This window comes from Elephas maximus, chromosome 18 (assembly GCF_024166365.1).
Source record: "Elephas maximus indicus isolate mEleMax1 chromosome 18, mEleMax1 primary haplotype, whole genome shotgun sequence".
Classification (NCBI taxonomy): Eukaryota; Metazoa; Chordata; class Mammalia; order Proboscidea; family Elephantidae; genus Elephas; species Elephas maximus.
The window spans coordinates 69,347,054-69,363,317 of NC_064836.1; the positions used below are offsets into that span (position 1 = coordinate 69,347,054).

At 44.4% G+C, this 16,264-nt stretch overlaps 1 protein-coding gene across 16 annotated transcripts in view; it reads left to right on the top strand.

Annotated features, from left to right (window-relative positions):
• The first annotated feature begins 1,270 nt into the window (after window positions 1-1,270).
• ST3GAL6 (ST3 beta-galactoside alpha-2,3-sialyltransferase 6) overlaps window positions 1,271-16,264 on the top strand; it is a 106,607-nt gene continuing 91,613 nt past the window's right edge. For 7 of the 16 annotated variants that reach the window (XM_049858385.1, XM_049858399.1, XM_049858397.1 and 4 more), the window contains exon 1: window positions 1,771-2,173. The gene's annotated coding sequence lies outside the window, so the exon portion shown is untranslated. The other 9 variants (XM_049858384.1, XM_049858387.1, XM_049858386.1 and 6 more) reach the window with 7 other exon arrangements.

Below are 16,264 nucleotides of genomic sequence, written 5' to 3' on the forward strand. Positions count from 1 at the left end.
AGCAACATCATGATAAATGGAGAAAATATTGAAGTTGTCAAGGATTTCATTTTACTTGGATCTACAGTCAACACTCATGGAAAAAAAAAATTTGCAGTAGTCAAAAAATCAAAAGACACTTTGCGTTGGGCAAATCTGCTCCAAAAGACCTCTTCAAAGTGCTATAAAGCAAAGATGCCACCTTGAGAGCTAAGGTGCACCTGACCCAAGCCATGGTGTTTTCAATCACCTTATATGCATGAGAAAGCTGGACAATGAATAAGGAAGACCAAAGAAGAATTGATGCATTTGAATTATAATGTTCGTGAAGAATATTGAATATACCATGGACTGCCAGAAGAATGAACAAACCTGTCTTGGAAAAGGTACAGCCAGAATGCTCCTTAGAAGCCGGGATGGCAAGACTTCACCTTACTTACTTTGGACATGTTATCAGGAGGGACTAGTCCCTGGAGAAGGACATCATGCTTAGTAAAGTGGAGGGTCACGGAAAAAAGGAAGACCCTCGACCAGACGGATTGACACAATGGCTGCAGCAATGAGCTCAAACATAGCCTCGATTCTGAGTATGGTACAGGACCGGGCAGTCTTTCCTTCTGTTGTGCATGAGGTGGCTATAAGTTGGAACTGGCTCTAGGGCAGGGCACCTAACAACAACAATGTCAACAGCAATTTGTAGAAAGAGCAAAGGATACAGATTTTCTGGCCTTCCCTCTTTTAGCTGAACCCTTTCAGTTTTTTGATTAGGAAAACTGGTAAAATAAAAAAAGTGCTACTTTCTAGGGCTGTTATTATAATTAAGGCAACTATCAGGAGGCCCATCACAGATAACGGACTTTATTCTAGTGATTGACACGTGGTGAGCTTTGAACTAGATCCCAGTCTGAGGCTCTCTGGGGTCATCTGATGGCATGTGATTATACTCCTCAGTGCCTACAGGCTGCAGCTATTAACTGAATCTGCTAGACAATGAATTATTTGAACAACTGAAATTGTACAAACTATTCAGAGCTGTCGAAGTATGAGGACACTATTAATGTTTTTTCCCCAGAGAGGGTTACTATTACCAGCGCTACTTTAAAAAGAAAAGAAAGAATGTACGTCCCACATTTGTTCTCCAAAAAACAAAAACACAAACCCATTGCGTGGTGTCGATTCCAATTCATAGCAACCCTGTGGGACTGCCCGATAGCATTTTCAAGGAGCGCCTGGTGGACTCGAACAACTGACCTCTTGGTTAGCAGCCCTAGCTCTTAACCACTACGCCACCAGGGTTACCGAAATGTATTGTTCTTGACGGGCAGAGCCGAGGAATTATGGATCACTCTGAGCACCCCTTTCTTCTGGTAGGAACCAATCGCCTCCTGTCGCACTCCGTCCCTGGTGCGCCAAACCTCTGCGTTTACTTCTGCCACCCGCCAGCCCAGGGGGAAGGGATGGTTGGGGCGGGGACTGGGAGCACCCGGGCCGCTTCTCACTTCGCTCCTGCAGCTTTCCAAACAAATCAGGGCGGGATGGCAGGGCAGTGTCTTTTTGGCTAAGCAAATCGATACTCCTACCTTGTCCGGAAGCCACCCGCCGCCTTCCTCGGCCCTCCCTCCCCAGTGATTTTCCTGTCCCGGACGCCCGGCGAGGGCGCGCGCTTGGTGTCCGCCCCCCCCCCCCCGAAAGGTAGGGGCTCAGCTGCGCTCCTGCCTTACGGCCCCGGCGGATGGGGATCCCAGCAGCCTCCCCCGGCATTGCACCTTCCTCCGCGAACTTGGGGCGGCCGCGACCACTGCGCATCTGGCGCCAGCCCCTGAGCAGGAGGAGCTTCCCCGTACTCCCGGGGCGCTCGGCGCAGTCGCCTCGGCTTTGGTCCCGGGTGCGGCGGGCAGCGCGCAGGCTAGTGGGCGCCTCGGGCTGCGGGCGGCGCTGCGCCCTTCCCGTCCCCCTCCCCGCCCTGCCCCGGGTGAATGAATCGTGCCCACGCCGCCCCTGACCCACGCCACCTTCCTCCGGTTCCCGCCAGACCCGGGCTTGGGCGGCCCGATGCGACAAGCGCCGCAGGAGAGGCAGCAGCCGGCTGGAGCGGGAGGGCGGAGAGCGGCGGGCTAGCAGCGCGCAGAAGGCGGCCGTCCTCGGCCGCGGACCCCGGGACGCCTCTGTGGTCTTCACGCCTGGGCCTCGGCGGGTAACTCCCAGCACTGGCTTCGCAACGGGTTTGCATCGCGAGGGTGGAAGGTTGGGGTTCCGGAGCCGGGCCAGGGAGGGTCGGGGTGGCCTGGGGTCTGTGTTGCCCAGACCCACGGGCTTTACCGCCTCCGAGGCTGCAGGCTGGCGGGCTGGCAGGGGGCCGCACTAAGCTGCCCGCCGCGCCGCACACCCTTGCAGCCTCAGGAATCGCCCTCTGCGCTCTGCCCCAGCGGCACCCCTGGGTTTAGGAGGTGGAGGGCAGAGGCGGGGGGCGGTGGGACCCTTGTGCCAGCCCGGGTGCGGTGGCTGGAGGTCCCGGAGCCGCCTGGAGGGCCAGAACGAGATGGGGAGCCCCAGTGGGAGCCGACAAGAGCCTGCTCGCGGACCCTCTTAAGTCAAAGAGAAGGCTGCGAGCTGGAGAAACCGACCAGGCTGACGAACTGCAGGCTCCCTCTTGTTTTCTTCTGGAAGGGTCTGTACGCAGGCGAGGGGTCGGGAATGTTCTTGGCTTTTACCGTAGAAAGTTTTCGGAGAACCCCTCTTCCCGCCACCGTAGAACTACACCTAACAAAACAGGCACCGACGCAGTTTGGGGGGAATGTAACGGGTGGCACTAAGAAAACTGCAATGTTTGGGTTGCAGTTAATTTTCAAGATAAAAAAGAAGAAACTTGTCGTTTTGTGGCCGCTGGCTCTGGAGATCAACTCCATTGCTGTGTGCTGTTATTTTAGCGTAAAACAACATCTAGAAAAAGCGGTGTCCAAGAACAAACTCAAAGCACTTTCTCTTAGGGTCTTCAGTAGATCACGGGGGTGGGGGTGAGGGGAGGGTAGGATGGTGGTGGAGATTGCTGTTCAAAGGTAATGTTTAAAAATAGTGAGTGAGAGGTGGAGGGGGGAGGATAACATCCTAAATACCAGAAACCAAACTCCCAAATTCTCAACTAAGCAGTCATATTTGCTTTACGAGGAGCGTCTGAGTACTGCGATTAGATAGGTGGTTAAGGAAACCTTGCAGATGGGCCTCTGTGGCCGAGGGCCCCGGCAGCCTCGTACATGTGCTGGCCACCTCCACCCTGACCTTCTGGTAGCATAATTCCTCTCCAGGTCTCTGATGGCCACCTCTATTACGCTATTGGGATATTTGACTTTGCCGTCTTCCAACTTCCTCTCCCAGCTACAAACCATGAAACTGTCTTTTTATTTACATGGAGGTGCTAAATATTTGGGACTATCTGGCCAGACTGCCAGGATATTTTCCATTGAAGTCATGCTGATTTGACATTTGTAGATTCATTCCTGTGGCTCCTTAATTGCTCTCACTGAAGATGGCTTTTCATACCAAGATCTCCAAAACAGATACCCTGAGGTAATGTTGGTTAGTTTGTCCTCTCTGACTAAGGCTGAGTTCCTCAGCAGCACTTTAAATAATGGCAACTTTGGTTTATAAGGACAACTTTTCTAGAAAGTGCTTGTATTACCTTGACCTGGCTTCTTAATGTGCTCTTGTTCGTTGGTGTGCTGGACTGTGACTTCGTTCACTGCGTGATGGCCCTTTCCTTGAACAGTTATTTTTACTGTAGCCCCTGAGTGTCCTAGTCTCAGATTGTACCATGTGTTGTTCTAATGGCTTGGTAAAATGGACATGCTGTTTTGATTACATTTCACTAGTTTTGTTGGAAATATCCTATTTGCACTTAGAACCCAAAATTAGTAGCAATCTTGGAAAAATCTTTCAGAAAGGGGCAGACAGTATTGCAGAAGAGTGCCATCCAGACACACAGCGTTAGAAAACATCAGTCGGTCAAGAAAACCCTATGGGGCCATTCTCAAGTTTTCTCACCCCAGAGCTCAGCGTCGTCACAGGACTGAATTTCGCAGCCATTCTCTCCCGTTGGAGATTTCTCAGTGTCTGCATCATGTGGGACCTTTTGGGAGGAGAAGTGAAATAACGCAGTGTTTCCCACATCTCCCTGATAGGCATCATCTGTTAACCATGCGGATTGCCAGATGGCTTTCATAGACTTTATGATTCCATCTGGGCTGGAACCCGGAGATCTAACATGCGTCCTAGGCAATGCTTAACAGGAAGGTGAGGGAACTACAACACATGTGTGGCACCCTTTATGAGCCCGGTGTGTTCACATATGCCATTTCATTTAATCTTCCCAGGGACCCTATGAGACAGATTTTTTTTTTTTTTTTTTTGCTCCATTTTATAGTTTAAAAAACTGAGACAGCCCTAGTTAGGTGATTTATGATAGATCGTATAATGGTCTGAATCGCCTCTGCTTTATACTATCCCAGGAAGCCTCCCTATCATGCTGTTGTTGGGTGCTGTCCAGTTGATTCTGACTCAGAACGACCCCATGTTACAAAGTCAAACTGCTCTGTAGGGTTTTCTTGGCTGTATTTTCTACAGAAGCAGATCACCAAGTTTTTCTCCCACGCAATGGTTTAACACTCCATAGCATACATTCTTTAAAAAGTCTTCAGTTCCTTATGCACCTCTTTCTCCTTTGCCTTGTGCACTCTCAGTTGATATATACATCTTAATCTGAATATACCTTCCTAATTACCCCTAAGACTGGGTTTTTAAACAGGTAATCAACATTCTTGCCTTTCTTTTCCTTTTCACCCCTTCTGACTTTCACCAATTAGGTGTCTTCTGTCCTCAGATCTTTCATGTAACCAATTACGTGTGCCGTGTCTGACCAAATCCAGGACGTTATGTTATTTCCGATGTTTTGTATTCCAAAAGTTCTTTTTATTCTGAATATATTTTCACTGAAGTTCTTATTCATCCTCCCAGCTGCACACCATGAAATTGTCTTTTTATTCACAATGGAGATGCTAAATAAGCTCATGTCTTGCCTGGAAGAAGACTTTTCAGGGCCACATCTCCACCCTCACAGTTGAAATTAACCTCTATCTCCTGTCTTTCCCAGCTATAATGTGTAACAGCACACATCACAGTTCCCAAGCTAACCCTTATGGGTTAAAAACATATATGATTTGCAGTGAGCTTAATGTATAGAATGGAATGTGTTCATAGGCCATGAGAGTGTTCAAGTAGGGAATTCTAAATATGGTTCCATATCAGGGAGTCAGAAGCATCATTCCTGCACCGTGGTGGGGTAGCAGAAGTCACCTGTATGGTGACTTCTCAGCAATGAATAAGCAGTAATGTCTCCGACTTGGTAAGGAACTCGGCTGTCATCCAGCTGGGCTAAGAAGGAATGAGATTCTGTGAGTAAGGTTATGAGGATAAGTGAGAGGAAGGAACAGTGGGAGCTAGGGTGCCTCCCTATGTCCATATTTCTTTTTTCCTGGAGAGTGTTTGGTTATCCAGGTGGGAATGGCCAGCTTCTGTTTCTGCTACCACAGCCTTCTGCATCTGACCAGGGACTTTCCCCTTCCTGGACCACTGCAAAAGGGAAGTGTCATGGATTGAATTATGTCCCTCCCCAAAAATGTGTGTATCAACTTGGTTAGGCCGTGATTCCCAGTATTGTGTGGTTGTCCTCCATTTTGTGATTGTAATTTTATGTCGAGAGGATTAGGGTGGGATTGTAATGCCACCCGCACACTCAGGTCACCTCCCTGATCCAAGGCAAAGGGAGTTTCCCTGGGGTGTGGCCCGTACCACCTTTTCTCTCTCAAGGGATGAAAGGGAAGCAAGCAGAGAGTTGGGGACCACATACCACCAAGAAAACAGCACCAGGAGCAGAGCGCCTCCTTTGGACCTGGGGTCCCTGCGCCTGAGAAGCTCCTCGACCATGGGAAAATTGAGGACAACGACCTTCTTCCAGAGCTGACAGAGAGAGAAAGTCTTCGCCGGGAGCTGATGCCTTGAATTTGGACTTTTAGGCTACTTTACTGTGAGGAAATAAATTTCTCTTTGTTAAAGCTGTCCACTTTTGGTATTTCTGTTTTGGCAGCACTAGATGACTAAGACAGCATTTGGTAGAGAATGGGTTGCTGCTGTAACAGATACCTAAAATGTGGAAGGGGTTTTGAAACTGAATGGATAGAGTTGCGACAGCGGCAGAGTGTCAGCACAGCAGAGAACCTGCAGCCACAGAGAAGTGGCAACAGTAGAGAACTAACAGCAGCAGAACCAGGTGACCAGCGTGAGATGGTGCTGGAGCAGACCCATGGAGCTAGAGAGCTGAGTGCCGCTGCGCAGGAGGCTTCCTAGCGGAGTAGGGTGCCTCTAGGCACTTATCGGTGGAGCTACAGAGCTTTGGAACACTTGCCCCAGTAGGGCAGATGTGGGCACGAGGCCCCAGGGGCCAAGAGGCCAAGAAACCAGGAAGCAGAATCTGAAGAGACAACACAAGGAGCCTAGCTACCTCAGTCTCAAAAAGGTATGGTCATGACCTCAGGGGTTTCAAAGGGTGGAGCCATGACCTCTGGTGTTTCTAAGGGTGGAGTTGCCACTCAGATGGACTGGGAGTATAGTGGGTCTAAAGCTGACGGAGCAGAGTTGCTGTCCCAGTGGGCCTGGAAGGCGGAGCTGAAGCCCAGGGCCCCAGGGGCAGGGGAGTGGGATGGGGCTCCACTCAAAATCCAGAGCGTGTGGCCAATACCTAGAGGCTGGAGAGCAGGGTTATTGTATAAATTGTCTCGGAGAACAAAGGATTATTTTCAAAGCTTGGAGGGCTACTATACAGTGTTCTGCTGACTTGCTTGATGCCTGTTTGGCCTCCTTTCCCTTCAGTTTCTCCCATTTGTAATGGAAATGTCTAGCTTGTGCCTCTTCTACCCTTATTCTAGACTTCACAGATGAGGAAGAATTTTTGGATTTTGGATTCAGAGTTAAGACTTTTGCTATGATATGATGGGGTGAATATATTTTGCATGTTGCAAGGATGTGACTTTTGGGGGGCCAAAGGGTGGAATGTCACGGATTGAATTATGTCCCCCCTAAAAATGTGTGTATCAACTTGGTTAGGCCATGATTCCTGGTATTGTGTGGTTGTCCTCCACTTTTTTTTTTTTTTATTGTTCTTTAAGTAGAAGTTTACAGATCAAGTCAGTCTTTCATACAAAAATTTATATACACCTTGCTATATACTCCTAGCTGTTCTCCCCCTCATGAGAGAGCACACTCCTTCTCTCTACCCTCTTTTTCAGTGTCCACTCAGCCAGCTTCTGTCCCCTTCTGCCTTCTCACCTCCCCTCCAGGCAGGAGCTGCCCACATACTCTCATGAGTCTACTTGATCCAAGAAGCCCACTCCTCACCAGTGTCTTTTCCTATCTTACAGTCCAGTCTAATCCCTGTCTGAGGAGTTGGCTTTGGGATTGGTTCCTGTCCTGGGCTAACAGAAGGTCTGGGGAACATACCTCTGGAGTACTTCTAGTCTCAGTCTGGTCTTTATACGAGAATTTGAGGTCTGCATCCCGCTGCTTTCCTGCTCCTTCAGGGGTTCTCTGTTGTGTACCCTGTCAAGACAGTCATTGGTTGTAGCTGGACACCATCTAGTTCTTCTGGTCTCAGGCTGATGTAGTCTCTGATTTATGTGGCCCTTTTTGTCTTTTGGGCTCATAATTACTTTGTGTCCTTGGTGGTCTTCATTTTCCTTTGCTCCAGGTGGCTTGAGACCAATTGATGCATCTTAGACGGCCGCTTGTTAGCATTTAGGCTAGGTTAGGTTGTTAGCATTTAAGACCCCAGATGCTACTTTCCAGAGCAGGATGCAGAATGTTTTATTAATAGATTTTATTATGCCAAAGGTCTAGCTGTCCCCTGAAACCATGGTCTCCAAACCCCCGCCCTTGGTACGCTGGCCTTCGAAGCGTTCAGTTAATTCAGGAAACTGCTTTTGGTTTAGTCCAGTTGTGCTGACCTCTCCTGTATTGTGTATCATCTTTCCCTTCACCTAAAATAGTTCTTGTCTACCATCTAATTCGTGAATACCCGACTCCCTCCCTACCTCCCTCCCACTCTCGTAACCATAAAAGAATATTTTCTTCTGCGTTTAAACTATTTCTTGAGTTCTTATAATAGTGGTCTCATACAATATTTGTCCTTTTGCAATTGACTAATTTCACTCAGTGTGATGCTTTCCAGATTCCTCCATGTTATCAAATGTTTCACGGATTCATCATTGTTCTTTATCGATGCATAGTATTCATTGTGTGAATATACCGTAATTTATTCATTCATCCATTGATGGGCACCTTGGTTGCTTCCATCTTTTTGCTATTGTAAACAGTGCTGCAGTGAACATGGGTGTGCATATATCTGTTAGTGTAAAGGCTCTTATTTCTCTAGGATATATTCTAAGGAGTGGGATTGCTGGATCTTATGGTAGTTCTATTTCTAACTTTTTAAGGAAGTGCCAAATCAATTTCCAAAGTGTTTGTACCATTTTACATTCCCGCCAGCAGTGTTTAAGTGTTCCAGTCTCTCCACAACCTCTCCACCATTTATTATTTTGTGTTTTTTGGATTAATGCCAGCCTTGTTGGAGTGAGATGGAATCTCATTATAGTTTTGATTTGCGTTTCTGTAATGGCTGATGATCGTGAGCATTTCCTCATGTACCTGTTAGCCACCTGAATGTCTTCTTTAGTGAAGTGCCTGTTCATATCCTTTGCCCATTTTTTAATTGGGTTATTTGTCTTTTTGTTGTTGAGCTTTTGCAGTATCACGTATCTTTTAGAGATCCGACGCTGATTGGAAATGTCATAGCTAAAAACTTTATCCCAGTCAGTAGGTAATCTTTTTACTCTTTTGGTGAAGTCTTTGGATGAGCATAGGTGTTTGATTTTTAGGAGCTCCCAGTTACCTAGTTTCCTCTCTGGTGTTTGAGCATTGTTAGTAATGTTTTGTATACTGTTTATGCCATGTGTTAGGGCTCCTAGCATTGTCTCTATTTTTTCTTCAATGACCTTTATTGTTTTAGATTTTATATTTAGATCTTTGATCCATTTTGAGTTAGTTTTTGTGCATGGTGTGAGGTATGGGTCTTGTTTCATTTTTTTGTAGATGGGTATCCAGTTATGCCAGCACCATTTGTTAAAGAGACTGTTTTTTCCCCATTTAACCGACTTTGGGCCTTTGTCAAATATCAGCTGCTCATATGTGGATGGCTTTACGTCTGAATTCTCAATTCTGTTCCATTGGTCTATGTATCTGTTGTACCAGTACCAGGCTCTTTTGACTACTGTGGCGATATAATAGGTTCTAAAATCGGGTAGTGTGAGGCTCCCCGCTCCGTGTTCTTTTTTTTCAGTAATGCTTTACTTATCCAGGGCCTCTCTCCCTTCCGTATGAAGTTGGTGATTTGTTTCTCTGTCTCATTAAAAAATGTCATTGGAGTTTGGATCGGAATTCCATTGTATCTATAGATCGTTTTGGGAAGAATAGACATTTTTACAATGTTGAGTCTTTCTATCCATGAGTGAGGTACGGTTTTCCACTTATGTGGGTCTCTTTTGGTTTCTTGCAGAAGTGTATTGTAGTTTTCTTTGTACAGGTTTTTTACGTCTCTGGTAAGATTTATTCCTATTTTACCTATTTTATCTTCTTGGGGGCTACCGTAAATGGTATTGATTTGGTGATTTCCTCTTCGATGTTCTTTTTGTTGGTGTAGAGGAATCCAACTGATTTTTGTATGTTTACCTTGTATTCTGATACTCTGCTGAACTTTTCTATTAGTTTCAGTGGTTTTCTTGAGGAGTCTTTAGGGTTTTCTGTGTATAAGATCATGTCATCTGCAAATAGAGATACTTTTATTTCTTCCTTGCCAATCTGGATGCCCTTTCTTTCTTTATCTAGCCTAATTACTCTGGCTAGGACCTCCAGCACAATGTTGAATAAGAGCAGTGATAAGGGGCATCCTTGTCTGGTTCCCGTTTTCAAGGGGAATGCTTTCAGACTCTCTCCATTTAGGATGATGTTGGCTTTGTATAAATGCCCTTTATTATGTTGAGGAATTTTCCTTCTATTCCTATTTTGCTGAGAGTTTTTATCATGAATTAGTGTTGGACTTTGTCAAATGCCTTTTCGCATCAATTGATATGATCATGTGGTTCTTGCCATTTGCTTTATTTATATGATAACCGCCCCCCCCAAAAAAAACCCCATTTTTCTAATGTTAAACCATTCCTGCATACCTGGTGTGAATCCCACTTGGTTATGGTGAATTATTTTTTTGATATGTTGTTGAATTCTGTTAGCTAGAATTTTGTTGAGGTATTTTGCATCTAAGTTTATGAGGGATATAGGTCTATAATTTTCTTTTTTTGTGGTGTCTTTACCTGGTTTTGGTATCATGGATATGCTAGCTTCGTAGAATGAGTTTGGGAGTATTCCAACTTTTCTATGCTCTGAAATGCCTTCAATAGTACTGGTGTTAACTCTTCTCTTAAAGTTTGATAGAAGCCTTCTGGGCCAGGGCTTTTTTTTCTTGGGAGTTTTTATATTACCTTTTCAGTCTCGTCTTTTGTTATGGGTTTATTTAGTTGTTCTGCCTCTGTTTGTGTTAGTTTAGGTAGGTAGCGTGTTTCTAGAAATTCATCCTTTTCTTCTGGGTTTTCAAATTTGTTAGAGTACAATTTTTCGTAGTAATTGGATATGATTCTTTTAATTTCATTGGGTCTGTTGTGACATTGCGCATCTCATTTCTTATTCAGGTTGTTTGCATCCTTCATGTTTTTCTTCTGTCAGTTTGTCCAATGGTTTATCAATTTTATTAATTTTTTCAAAGAACCAGCTTTTGGTCTTGTTAACTCTTTCAGTTTTTCTGTTCTCTATTTCATTTAATTTTGCTCTGATTTTTATTATTTACTTTCTTCACATGCCTAAGGTTTTCTTTTGTTGCTGTCTTTCTGTTTGTTCAAGTTATAGGGATAATTCTTTGATTTTGGCTCTTTCTTCATTTTGTACGTGTGTATTTATTGACTCGACGGCATTGGGATTTATTGATATAAATTGACCTGTGAGCACTGCTTTCACTGTGTCCCAAAGGTTCTGATAGGAAGTGTTTTCATTCTCATTGGGCTCTATGAATTTCTTTATTCCTTCCTTAATGTCTTCTATAACCCAGTCTTTTTTGAGCAGGGTGTTGTTCAGTTTCCAAGTGTTTGATTTCTTTTCCCTGCTTTTTCTGATATTGATTTCTACTTTTATGGCCTTATAGTCAGAGAAGATGCTTTGTAATATTTCAGTGTTTTGGATTCTGTTAAGGCTTGCCGTGTAACCTAATGTATGGCCTATTCTAGAGAATGTTTCATATGTGGTGGAAAAGAAAGTATACTTGGCTGCTGTTGGGTAGAATGTTCTATTTATGACTATGAGGTCAAGTTGTTTGATTGTGGCATGTAGATCTTCTGTGTCTTTATTGAGGTTCTTTCTGAATGTTCTGTCCTTCACTGAAAGTGGTGTGTTGAAGTCTCCTACTATTATTGTGGAGGTGTCTATCTCACTTTTCAATGCTGTCAGAGTTTGTTTTATGTATCTTGAAGCCCTATCATTGGGTACATAAATATTTAATATGTTTATATCCTCCTGGTATATTGTTCCTTTAATCACTATATAGTATCCTTTCCTGTCCTTTGTGGTGGATTTAACTTTAAAGTCTCTTTGGTCGGAGATTAATATTACCATTCCTCCTCTTTTTTGATTGTTGTTTGCTTGATATATTTTTTACATCCTTTGAGTTTTAGCTTGTTTTTGTCTAAGTCTAAGGTGTGCCTATTGTAGGCAGCATATAGACAGATCATTTTTTTTTTTTTAATCTATTCTGACCCGTCTGTGTCTTTCTTGGTGCATTTAGTCCATTTACATGCAGCATAATTATGGATAGGTATATTAGTGTACTGCTGTCATTTTGATGTCTTCTTTTGTGTGTTGTTGACAGTTTCTTTTCCCACTTAATTTTTTGTGCCGAGGAGTTTATATATTGTCTTTTCATCTCATTTGTTGTTGTTGATTTTGTTTTTACTGAGTCTTTATTTTTTTCTTGTATTTTATTTTGATAAGTAGGATTGTTAGTCTGCTTTGTGGTTACCTTAATATTTACCCCATTTTTCTACGTTTAAACCTAACTTTTATTTCTTTATATCGCCTTGACGTCCTCTGCATATGAAAGATTTGTGACTACTTAGTCCATCTTTATTGTTTAATTTTGTCTTCGTTTACATAATGACATCACTGTTTCCCTGTTTTGGGCGTTTTTTAAAATCTGGATTTATTTTTGTGATTTCCCTATCTGCGCTGACATCTGGTTGCTCTGTCCTGTGTTCTAGTCTTAGGTCGATATCTGATATTATTGATTTTCTAACCAAAGAACTCCCTTTAGTATTTCTTCTGGTTTTGGTTTGTTTTTTACGAATTCCTAAAATTCTGTTTATATGGAAATCTCCTAATTTCACCTTCATATTTGAGAGATAGTTTTTAAAAAAAAAATTTTATTGTGCTTTAAGTGAAAGTTTACAAATCAAGTCAGTCTCTCACACAAAAACTTATGTACACCTTGCTACATACTCCCAATTGCTCTCCCCCTAATGAGATAGCCTGCTCCCTCCCTCCACTCTCTCTTTTCGTGTCCATTTTGCCAGCTTCTAACCCCCTCTACCCTCTCATCTCCCCTCCAGGGAGGAGATGCTAACATACTGTCAAGTGTCCACCTGATCCAAGAAGCTCACGCCTCACCAGCATCCGTCTCCAACCCATTGTCCAGTCTAATCCCTGTCTGAAGAGTTGGCTTCGGGAATGGTTCCTGTCCTGGGCCAACAGAAGCTCAGGGGGGCATATGCTTCTAGCCTCAGTCAGACCATTAAGTCTGGTCTTTTTGTGAGAATTTGGGGTCTGCATCCCACTGCTCTCCTGCTCCCTCGGGGGTTCTCTGTTGCATTCCCTGTAGGGCAGTCACCAGTTGTAGCCAGGCACCATCTAGCTCTTCTGGTCTCAGGCTGATGTAGTCTCTCGTTTATGTGGCCCTTTCTGTCTCTTGGGCTCGCAGTTACCTTGTGTCCTTGGTGTTCTTCATTCTCCTTTGACCCAGGCGGGTTGAGACCAATTGATGCATCTTAGATGGCCCTTGCTAGCATTTAAGACCCCAGACGCCTATTGAGAGACAGTTTTGCTGGTTATATGATTCTTGGCTGGCAGTTTTTTCCTTCAGTGCTTTATATACGTCATCTCATTTCCTTCTTGCCTTCATGGTTTCTGCTGAGTAGTCCAAGCTTATTCTTACTGACTCTCCTTTGTAGGTGACTTTTTGTTTATTCCTAGCTGCTTTTAAAATTCTCACTTTGGTTTTGGCAGGTTTGATTATAATATTTCTTGTTGACTTTCTTTTGAGATCTACCTTATATGGAGTTCGATGAGCATCTTGGATAGATGTCTTCTCATCTTTCACAATATCAGGGAAATTTTCTGCCAACAAATCTTCAACATTTCTCTCTGTATTTCCTGTTATCCCTCCCTGTTGTGGTACTCCAATCACTTGTAAGTTATGTTTCTTGATAGAGTCCCACATGATTCTTAGGGTTTCTTCATTTTTTTTTTTAATTCTTTTATCTGATTTTTCTTCAAGTATATTGGTGCCAAGTGTTTTTTCTTCAGTCTCAGTAGCTTTGCTTTCCAGTTCCTCAGTTCTGCTCCTCTGACTTTCTGTTGAGTTATCTAATTCTGTTATTTTATTGTTAATCTTCTGGATTTCTGATTGGTGACTCTATGGAGCCTTACAGCTTATTGAATTTTTCTTTATGTTCTTGAATAACCTTTTTAAGTTCTTCAACTGCTTTATCTGTGTTTTCCTTGGCTTGTTCTGTGTTTTGCCTGATCTTGTTCCTGATGTCTTGAGGAGTTCTGTATCTTAATCTTTTGTATCCTACATCTGGTGTTTCCAGGAAGATACCTTCATCCAGAAGATTCCTTGATTCTTGGTTTTGAGAGCTTGTTGGAGCAATCGTGGTTTGCTTCTTTATGTGGTCTCATATTGACTGTTGTCTCCAACCCATCTATAAATTATTGTATTAGTTAATTTTATGTTTGCTCATTGTATCCTAGCTTCTTGTTTGTTTTGTTTTGATATACCCAAATAGGCTGCTTGAGTGAGCTAGCTTGATTATTTTTTGCATTTGAAGCTCTAACGTCCTGTCATGAGGTGGCTAGAGGTGTTACCTTGTATGGATTCAGCTCAGGTGTCTAGGTCGTTGGTCATCAAGTGTGTGTGGTACAGGCTCTGTCCTACACTCTTAGAGGGGGAGGGGTGATTGGTGTAGGTACAGGTGTCCGAATGCAGCAGGGTGGTCATGCTGTGAACAAGGCAGGGGGCTGACAACCATCCCCTGAATGTGAGACAAGCTTGTCCCTGTTCCCTAGAGTGCATGGGTGGGTTCTGAAGCTCTACTATAGGCATCCAATGCTTTTGGTTGTATGGACTGGGAGGCACCTCTTATCTTGGGACCCTGTTTTGGGTGGCTCTGTGACGCACGTAGAGCCACCAGTCCTTAGGCCTGCTATGTGGGTAGATGAGGACCCTGTTTAATAGGCAAAGTGGTGTCAAACTTCAGACATCCACCTCTACACTGCACGGCTGGAACAGTTGCAGTCTGCCAACAAGGGCCTGTTCTGTTCTCCTGAAATGGGCCTACACAGGTCCATCCAAGGGTGAAAGTACATGGACCGTTTGTGCCTGGAGAGGTGCTGCTTCTGTCCTGAGCACTCCAGCTTAGTGGAACTGGCAGATTATCTTTTCCCCCAGCTGTTAATTTATTCCTTCTCCAAGGCTGGGAGAATGGCTCAAGACATGCAGCAGGACCTATCTCAGGCCCAAGAAAATCGACAGCCACTGAAGACATCTTGGGGGCTGGGGGTGCAGTAAAATAAACCAAGTACTTAGTTTTTGCTGAAAGTGCCGTTCTCTCTGGTTCTGGAGTTGTGAGTAGGCTGTGGGGCTCGCTGTCTCTCCCTGAAGAAACTGTGTCCAGCATGCTACTGCCAGCTCCACCGTGGTTGCTCCACGGAATGGGCCCAGAAGGTTCCCGGTGATTCAGGTCTGGCAACCCCTCACCGCTTCTGAACCGTCTCTCCCTCCCCCTGTAGCTCAGTCTGTTTTCTAACTTTGCCTTTGATGTTCAGGGCTACTAGCTTGTCATACATATAATTATTTAACTCATTTTTTTCAGGTCTTTGTTGTAAGAGGGATAGCCGGAAGTGCCTGACTACTTCGTCGCCTTAGCCCTTCCTCCTGTCCTCCGTTTTGTGATTGTAATTTTATGTTTAGAGGATTAAGGTGGGATTATAACACCACCCTTACTCAGGTCACCTCTCTAATCCAAGGGAAAGGGAATTTCCCTGGAGTATGGCCTGTACCACCTTTTCTCTCTCAAGACATGAAAGAGAAGCAAGCAGAGACTTAGGGACCTCATACCATCAAGAGAGCAGCACCAGGAGCAGAACATGTCCTTTGACCCAGGGTCCCAGTGCCTGAGAAGCTCCTCAACCATGGGAAGATTGAGGACAAAGACCTTCCATAGCTGACAGAGCAAGAAAACCTTCCCCTGGAGCTAACACCTTGAATTTGAACTTTTAGCCTAATTTACCTTGAGGAAATAAATTTCTCTTTGTTAAAGCCATCCATTCATGGTATTTCTGTTATTGCAGCACTAGAAGACTAAGACAGGAAGAATGAATGTGTCCTCAGCTTGTTCCCACTCATTGGTTATTAGGAAAGCACCCAGCCCATGGGGAATTTTCTCATCATAAACACTGAGAAGCTGTTTATGTGAAAAGGTTCTCTTCCCCATCCCACCCCCACACCTGGATGCAGATGGCATCATTTTGTTCAGTTGCATCTAATGCTGGTCTTTGAAGGATTCTTTAAACATTATTTACTGTTTATTCATTAGGAACGAAAAGCTCTTTAGGAGATAAGAAGACTAAATGCTCTAGATGAGGAGATCGGAAAGAAGTTGAATGTTCCTCCAAAGGTGCTGGGGTCACTCTAACCTTCCACAGGTTGTAGGAGCAGACTTGGAGTTGCTGTGGCTGTGGGCCATGGGTCATTGTGCCCAGGGGACAGAGGCAACAAGGGAGCAGAGAATGATTTGGCAGTGAATGTTTGGTG